At 43.2% G+C, this 7,532-nt stretch overlaps 1 long non-coding RNA gene across 1 annotated transcript; it reads left to right on the forward strand.

The window, feature by feature from the left end:
* Window positions 1–551: 551 nt before the first annotated feature.
* LOC148158504 (uncharacterized) lies at window positions 552–6,252 on the forward strand. Its single transcript, XR_015763133.1, has 2 exons — window positions 552–664; window positions 3,586–6,252. It is a non-coding gene; the product is annotated as an uncharacterized LOC148158504 (long non-coding RNA).
* The last annotated feature ends 1,280 nt before the right edge of the window (window positions 6,253–7,532 follow it).

Below are 7,532 nucleotides of genomic sequence, written 5' to 3' on the forward strand. Positions count from 1 at the left end.
CTTGGCTGTGCCTAGAACTGCACATTTCTGGACTGAGATGTCTGATGTTGTTCCTGGGATCTGTTTGAGCCACTGCTCCAGTTTGGGGGTGACTGCCCCGAGGGCCCCGATGACCACAGGCACCACTGTGGTCTTCACCTTCCAGGCCTTCTCCAGTTCCTCTCTGAGGCCCTGGTATTTCTCCAGTTTCTCATGTTCCTTTTTCCTGATGTTGTGGTCACTTGGTATTGCTACATCCACCACAACGGCTTTGCTCTGTTCTTTATCCACCACCACCATGTCCGGTTGGTTCGCCATTACCATCTATCTCTCGCCCATATCTATCTCTCGAAATGGGCGAGATATATATATATATATATATATATATATATATATATATATATATATATATATATATATATATATATATATTTACATGTTTGTCTTATTTTTCACTATGTCATAATAGTTTATGAGACAGATAATCTGTGAAAAGATCTCTCTTCCACCTCCTCCCCGAAGAAATGCGCTGCTCCTGACCAAAAACGACCAATCAGAGCCAAGAGGCGGGGCTTAGCACTGTCAATCATGGCCGTGTGTCCGTTGCTTACAACCTCCCACCCTGAATGCTCAAGCTAATAAGTATGGCCACCGATGACGGCGGAGAAGCAGTTTTCCTGTAAAGGTAAGTTCCTTCTCCACCATTAGCACATTCTGGGGTGGGATTATTTTTCGTTATTTTTATTTTTTTGTTGTCGTTGCCATAGCAACTGACAACAATGCCACTTCATGTTTTAGGATTTAACACCAAAAAAACTAGATTAGCTACAGCTTCTACTTTACTGAATTAGACATACAAACTGTAGCCCACAAAACGCACATTTCATTAAAAAACTAAACAAAAACATCTTATTGCTCTCTTACCTTTACTTATCAATGAAATCCATGCACCGCTAATTCTGCACAAAAATATCCGTTCATCCAAAGCCAAGTCTATCCTCTGCATGTCTTTTCTACTCCGTTTATGAATCATCACTGTCTCGAAGCAAAACTTTCAGCTCCGGTGTTGGTCTTGCTTTAGTTATTATCTCCTGCTTCAAATGAAAATCCACTTTAGAAAACAGTTTAAGTGTAGAAATGTAGTCTTTCATGGTGACGTCGAAAGAGAGGAGAAAACAAATATATCGCTGTATTTTACTTATTTACTGTATGGCTAGCTCCATGGCTAGCTCACTGTGTCTTACTCTGCAGTTGTGCAGTCACAATATCTGGGATCATGAGCGCCCCCTGCCATGAGGCAAGAGACCATTTTATTTCCGGCGTACAGACAGGACGAACATGCTCCCATAGAATGGCAGCTAGTGCATTTAGCGAGACTTTGCGCAATCCCAGGTGAGGCTCAGCTCACTGCTGCCTCACCGGCTTCGGTTCTGAGCATTTGAATGGGAAAATGCGAAAATCCAGCGATTTTGAAGAAAATACCATCAGAATTGGTTGAGCTATGTAAAAAAATAGGTACTTTATAGTACAAAGTACAGGATGAAAATAGCAATATAAATGATTTTATTAATATATATTATTTTTCCATGACGATAGGTGAGGCTCTGCCTCACCTGACTGCACGTCACTGGTGCACGCATGACCATGATTGGCAGTGCTAAGCCCCGCCTCCTGGATCTGATTGGTTGTTTCTAGTTGGGGAGAAGGGGGAGGAGCTTGATTTGTTCACAGATTATCTTTCTCATATCAGTCTGTTACGACATAGTAAAAGTTTAAACAAATATGTGAAATGCATATATTTTCTTTTACAAAAGTTACATTCCAGAAAAACAATAAAATAGAAAATGAAAATTACATACTACAGCTTTGATATAAAGAAAATTATTAGCAGATAGGTTTAAATCAAAGACAAAAACATGCAAAGCAATATATTTATGCAGATATTATCAGAAACTGTGGTGGACGGTAAATGTAAAGTCAAAGCCTCTGTACATCTGAGTGACTCGCCTCAATGATCACACTGAATGAGTCTAGGGATCCTTAAGAAGCAACAAAGCTAGAGAATAGCAAAATGACTAAAATTAAATACATTGTCTCTGTTACAATTCCAGTTTCAACGCACCTGATTTGTATGAACTGCGTTTCCTCAGTCCAAAGCCACACCCAGAGGCCCTTACAGGCCCCGGCCCTACAGCCGCACGCTGTTGGATTCTGTTTTAAAGGCAAATAGACAAGCAGTGAGCGTCGTGGTATGAAACACACGCAGCAGCTCTGGGCATGGTGGAGCTGCTGCGTTCTCTCTGCAGATACCCGGTGCAGGCGGCCTGATGCGGGTGGCGCCTCTCCGCCTCATGGATACATGAGACGGATGAGCAACCGTTCAGACCAGCACATTGAATTACTGCTGATCAGACAGAACTAATTCAATCGGTGGCGATCCTTGTCCTCCATTTCAATCACGGCTCATCCTCAAATCATTCTGGGGTTTTCTTAATGCTGACAGCCTCTCATGTTCCCAGAGTCCAGGTGAGCCATCAAACCGCTTTTAATGGCCGAACTGCAGAGAGAGGGTGGGGGTTGCATTACTCAGCAGCGTACTGTTACGGCTTTGTGCTTTTCAAATGATCTTCTGCTTGCCAGCACATGTGAGAGCTCAGAGGCTTCATGCCACAAAAGTATACAAAACTGGAGAAGGGTCGCTATCAGCGCCGGGGGCCATTATTAGCTCAGATAAAAGACGCTGTTGGAGGGGAGGGGGAAGAGGGGGCCTACGGTGATCTGACTATGATAAAGGCTGAACAATAGATGAAGAAATTATATTTACATTCATGTGTGTAAAGCGATGCATTTGGATGGATTGGCTTTCTTACGCAGCGCAGTGCCAGACTCTCCAGGCAAATTCAAGGCAAATAAGAAGTTTGTGAAAAGGAAACCAGTTCAATAAATGGTGAAGTTTCAGGATTTGCACCATCTGCCTGCTCCCCCCTCCCCCCACACTTCCTCCACCCCCCCAGCTCCACCATCAGATACTCAAACAAAACTATTGTTAAACTGTCTGTCAGAGGTTTCTACTAAAGTTAATGAAAGGGCTTCGATACGTGTTCATCTGACATCTCTTCCTCTTTAACAAAGTCGCTCTTTTCCTTCAAAATCTCCTGCATCACATCATACACTGGCCTTGTGCCCCCTGCTGGAGGACCTAAGTACTACAGTTGGGCAGTGCCAGTTTTATCCAGATATGTTCACATCGTTTGAGAAACACAATTATCATTGAGTGATTACAGAAAGCAAAATAAATGATGACGTTTTTTCATAAGTATTTAATAGAGTGATATGAGAAATGATAAATAATTATCAATATTGTCACCTCCTTAAAATAATAAGGCCGTTATTTTTGTTGTCAAAAATGTTGTTTTTTAGGGGTGGGGGGTTTGCTGCTGTTCTTGTTGCCTAAATAACTTTTGACAAAAAATTACTTGGACCATTATTTTAGGAAGGTGAAGATATAATGTACATGAAATAGTGCAAAAATATTGATGAGTAGAGATTTTGTCAAAAACAAAAGTTTGTGTGGACATTTTTGACTAATTTCTGTTTTTTTTCTAGTGTCAGTGTTAAAGGGTTAACCAGGAGTCAGTGTGAGCTGTGAACACTGAGGTCAGACAGAAGCAGAACTCTGACTCCCACAGATCAATCCGACCCCGCCTTATTCACCCTGTCACCACCAGCATCTGGACTCCACCAGGTGAGCCCCGTTTACAGGGGTCCCCACCCACATCCACAGTCTCCATGACAACTACTTACCATGACGACCCACCGCCACCCCCTTCACCATGACGACCTCTGGCACCCAGCCGTCCTCCGGAGGCCTGTAATGGAGCTAACACGGCTGCAGCGGAGCCAGCCTGGCTGAACCCCCCTCACCTCCCCACCCCCCTTCACTGCTGGGGGCTAATGCAGAGGAATCACAGGAAGCGATTCTCCTTTACACAATAAAGCCCACTTCACCCTCCACAAGTGACCCCTCACCTCCAGAAACAAGAACTGATTGGCTCCACACACCCACCCAGCGAATGGAGATTCTGTCCTGCTGCAGGCCGAAGGAAAAAACTCAAGATAGAAAAATAGTTTGAATAGCAACGTTAACCCAGTTTAGTGCCCAGTGGCTTCGCCTGTTTCAGAGCTGAGTGGAGTGTGCACAGCGAAGAGAAGGGCTGATTGTGCGCTGCAGGAATGCGTGTGCAGAAGCAGCGGCTCGACACACATGCATGCCGTTTCTTAAAGCTTGTCTCTGTGTCTGCAGGTTGCATAATGATTTCCTGACAGCCTGTCAGACATTTGAAATTGATTCCAGGAAACAGGGCTTCCTTCTCTGTTCTCCATGCCATCATCTGCATCCCCTGATGACTCTGCTCCTGAGCTGTCTCTTTCGCTCATATTACCTTTTTAGAATACTGCTGTCCTGGGTGGAAGCGTGAGGAAAAGAAAATAATGTAGCAGCCCAGGTAAACGGGTGATTCTGAGTTTTTGACCTGCAGCTTTAAGACCTGTCTCTAATTTCAGACTGCGTGTGAAAGTTTTCCTCCTGGCCTCCCAGGACGGGACGGAGATGAAGAGAAAGGCAGGCAGGCAGCTGTGAGTGTTGCATGTTTAGCTGAGTGATGTGAGACTTACCCCCCGGCTGTCCCTGCAGGCTCAACATGCTCTCACAGCGCTGGTTGATGCTGCTCAGTGCTTCGCTCTTCCCAAAGCTTTCATCTGCCATCGCTCCAACCTCCCTTCTTCTTTCCCTCCCTCTCTCTCTCTCTCTTCATTTCTCTACATCTTTTGTCTACCCATCCCATGTCTTCCTGTCCCTTCATCCCTGCTCATCTGATTTCTCTGAACTCCCACTTTCTTGGTTCTGCTTCTCTCACTCTTTGCTTCACTTTCTCCATCTTTCTTCCCTCCCTCCCTCCCTCCCACCCCTCAGCCTCAGCAGCGCTCCGGGAGCATGGTATTGCTTGTCTCTCGGCTGGCACAGAGAACAGGCAGACACATGGGAGGGCTGTTTTGTAATCCAGCAGTTCATACCACCCTGGCACAGTGAATGGGGGGCAGAGGGGATGCAGAGCATGAGAAGAGGGGGAGGCAGGATGGAACAGGCCTATACTGCTACCTACTAACCTATACTTTCGCTTCATCCCTCTGTCTGCGCCTTGATGGTCTCTCCCTTTTTTCCCACCGCCGACAAGAGGTCTCGCCTCTCTATATCCTCTCATTTAGGTCGGGGGGGAGGGAGAAAACGAGGATGGATAGAGGCGGAATGGAAGAAGGAGGAAGTGTGGGAATAAGATGAGGAATGAAAAGGAAGAGGTAAGGGATGAACCTCCCAGATGGGATGTCTGGGAGGGTGGAGGATGGAATCTATGAAGAATCTGAGCTCCTGAAATATTTCAGCAAGAGGTATAAAATGTTTGACAAACAGGAGCAGAAGGACTATTTGTGCCCGATAGCCAACTGCGTGGAAGAACAGGTTTAAAACGGACAGGAAGCTTTGAGAGGTTGGTTCCCAGGGCGACCAGGCGGCTGCCTGTCTCACACAGAGCTGTCATCTCAGCAGATGTCCATTTAGCCTCAGTTGGCTCCAAACCCACAAAACCATCAGCAGACATTTGGTTCAAAGAATCACTGAAGTTGAGGATTGTTCATGTTCAGCACTATGATGTTCTCTCTAAATGTTCCCACAATATTCCCTTCATTTACATTTAGATCCATGGAATATGTCTTGATCAGCCTCCCATCAGACATAACAAGACAGAAATGATTATGTTATTATTATCCATGTCCTGAAGCCTCCCTTGGCAGTGGATCCAATTCCTTACCTTGAAGTATCGATGGAAATGACAAAATTCAAAATAACTTTTTCTATTTTTCAATTTTGAGATTGTTTTTGGTATTTCCATAAGGTGAACAGATGACAGGTTTGCCTCTGTTTACCTGTGTGTCTTTGACGTAACACAGCAGGTCTGACATAGTAATTACAAAACTGATTGGTGACTTTTGGCTCAATGGGATCTGGTACCAAGTACACATATGAAGGATACACCTGAGGTGGTGTGGGTAGGAGTGACTTGGCTAGTTTTTATGGCGATAACCATAACCATGCTTCCATTTATGTTTTTCTATGCAGATTTTGAAGTATCTTTGAAAATGACAAGATTTTTGTTCAATTGTGCAATTTCTAATTGTTTTTTTGATATTTCCAATAAAGAGTTAATGCGTCGAAGGCGAGATGGAAACACATTTACTGGAATAAGTACTGACGTAGCAAACATTCACCTCACAACTGACCAGCTGTGTCCATTGTCGGCGTCTGTCAGAATGCATTTATTTGTCAACATCTCAGGACAGCATGTAACTTCGCCAATATTGGTTAACATAACAGAAAAGCTATAACACATTCCTGAAATCCTCTCTTCATTTGTCTGAAATGTGTGGTCTGTACGAGTTAGCAATATCTACTTCCTGTTTCTTACAGCCATGCATAACAACAACATCTGACAAAATCACGCTTTGCATGGCCTGATTGATTCGCTCCAGACCAACAGATGGAAACACGCCTAATTTGCTTTTTCCCCCCCCAACATTTTAGAAGTTTGCTCAAAATCAGCATGACAATTGGATGAAAACATAGTTAATGACTGTACAATCTAGGAAAAATGCTGAATACATAAAACACATTTTGAATTCAGAAGAGAAGAACAAAACAACAAAAGTCAGACAAGTCTGAGTCCAAGAAGCTCTCTTAGACATTATTACCATTCAACTGATCATGTCTCTCTGAGGTCAGTTTAATTGAATATAATCATTATATTTGAATACAAAATGTGAACATAATGATGCGTTACATTACCCATTCAAACCATTAGATGGAGTTTCAATGTCATACAGTCATTGGTATTTCCTAGGACCCAGCCTGTTTTCTTAATGATCTCTGTCTTTATATGAATATAATGTATAAATCATTATCCACTTTTCAAACTCTCCTCCATTTTTTTTATATTTCTCTAAAAGGGCCATATGGTTGCTGTTATTTCTTTCCAGTCCTTACACAAAGCTGTGATTTTAATACATGCAAGACCATTCTGCTCTGGTTCATAAACTGAACTTTACTTGCAGCATATGGCTACCGTAGGCTGCTCCAATATGCTGCTGCAGTAAGATTTTCTAATGTGCGAAGGTCTGAATGTCTTTTTGAAAAAGTGAAGGGAGTGAGATTGAACTCATTGAGGCATGAAAGGAGAAGACATGGGATGTGTGTGTGTTTGTAGTGAGGACTGACTGTTCCGGTGCTGTTTTTTGGGTTTGGGTGTGGGTTAGGTTTAGGACTAACGTGTGAATTGGGTTTAGGTCAGGTTAAGGGTTACACGTATACTAGTAATACTTAGGTTTAAGGTTTAAGATAAGATTGAGCTATAGAAATTAATAAAACGTGATTGCAAAGTCAATATTAAGTTCTTGTGAAGACAGAAAGATATGCATATGGACTTGATGAAAAGTATGCCTAATAA

The sequence above is a fragment of the Poecilia mexicana genome, unplaced genomic scaffold (assembly GCF_051168715.1).
Source record: "Poecilia mexicana isolate PSO_F unplaced genomic scaffold, ASM5116871v1 scaffold_6, whole genome shotgun sequence".
Taxonomy (NCBI): domain Eukaryota; kingdom Metazoa; phylum Chordata; class Actinopteri; order Cyprinodontiformes; family Poeciliidae; genus Poecilia; species Poecilia mexicana.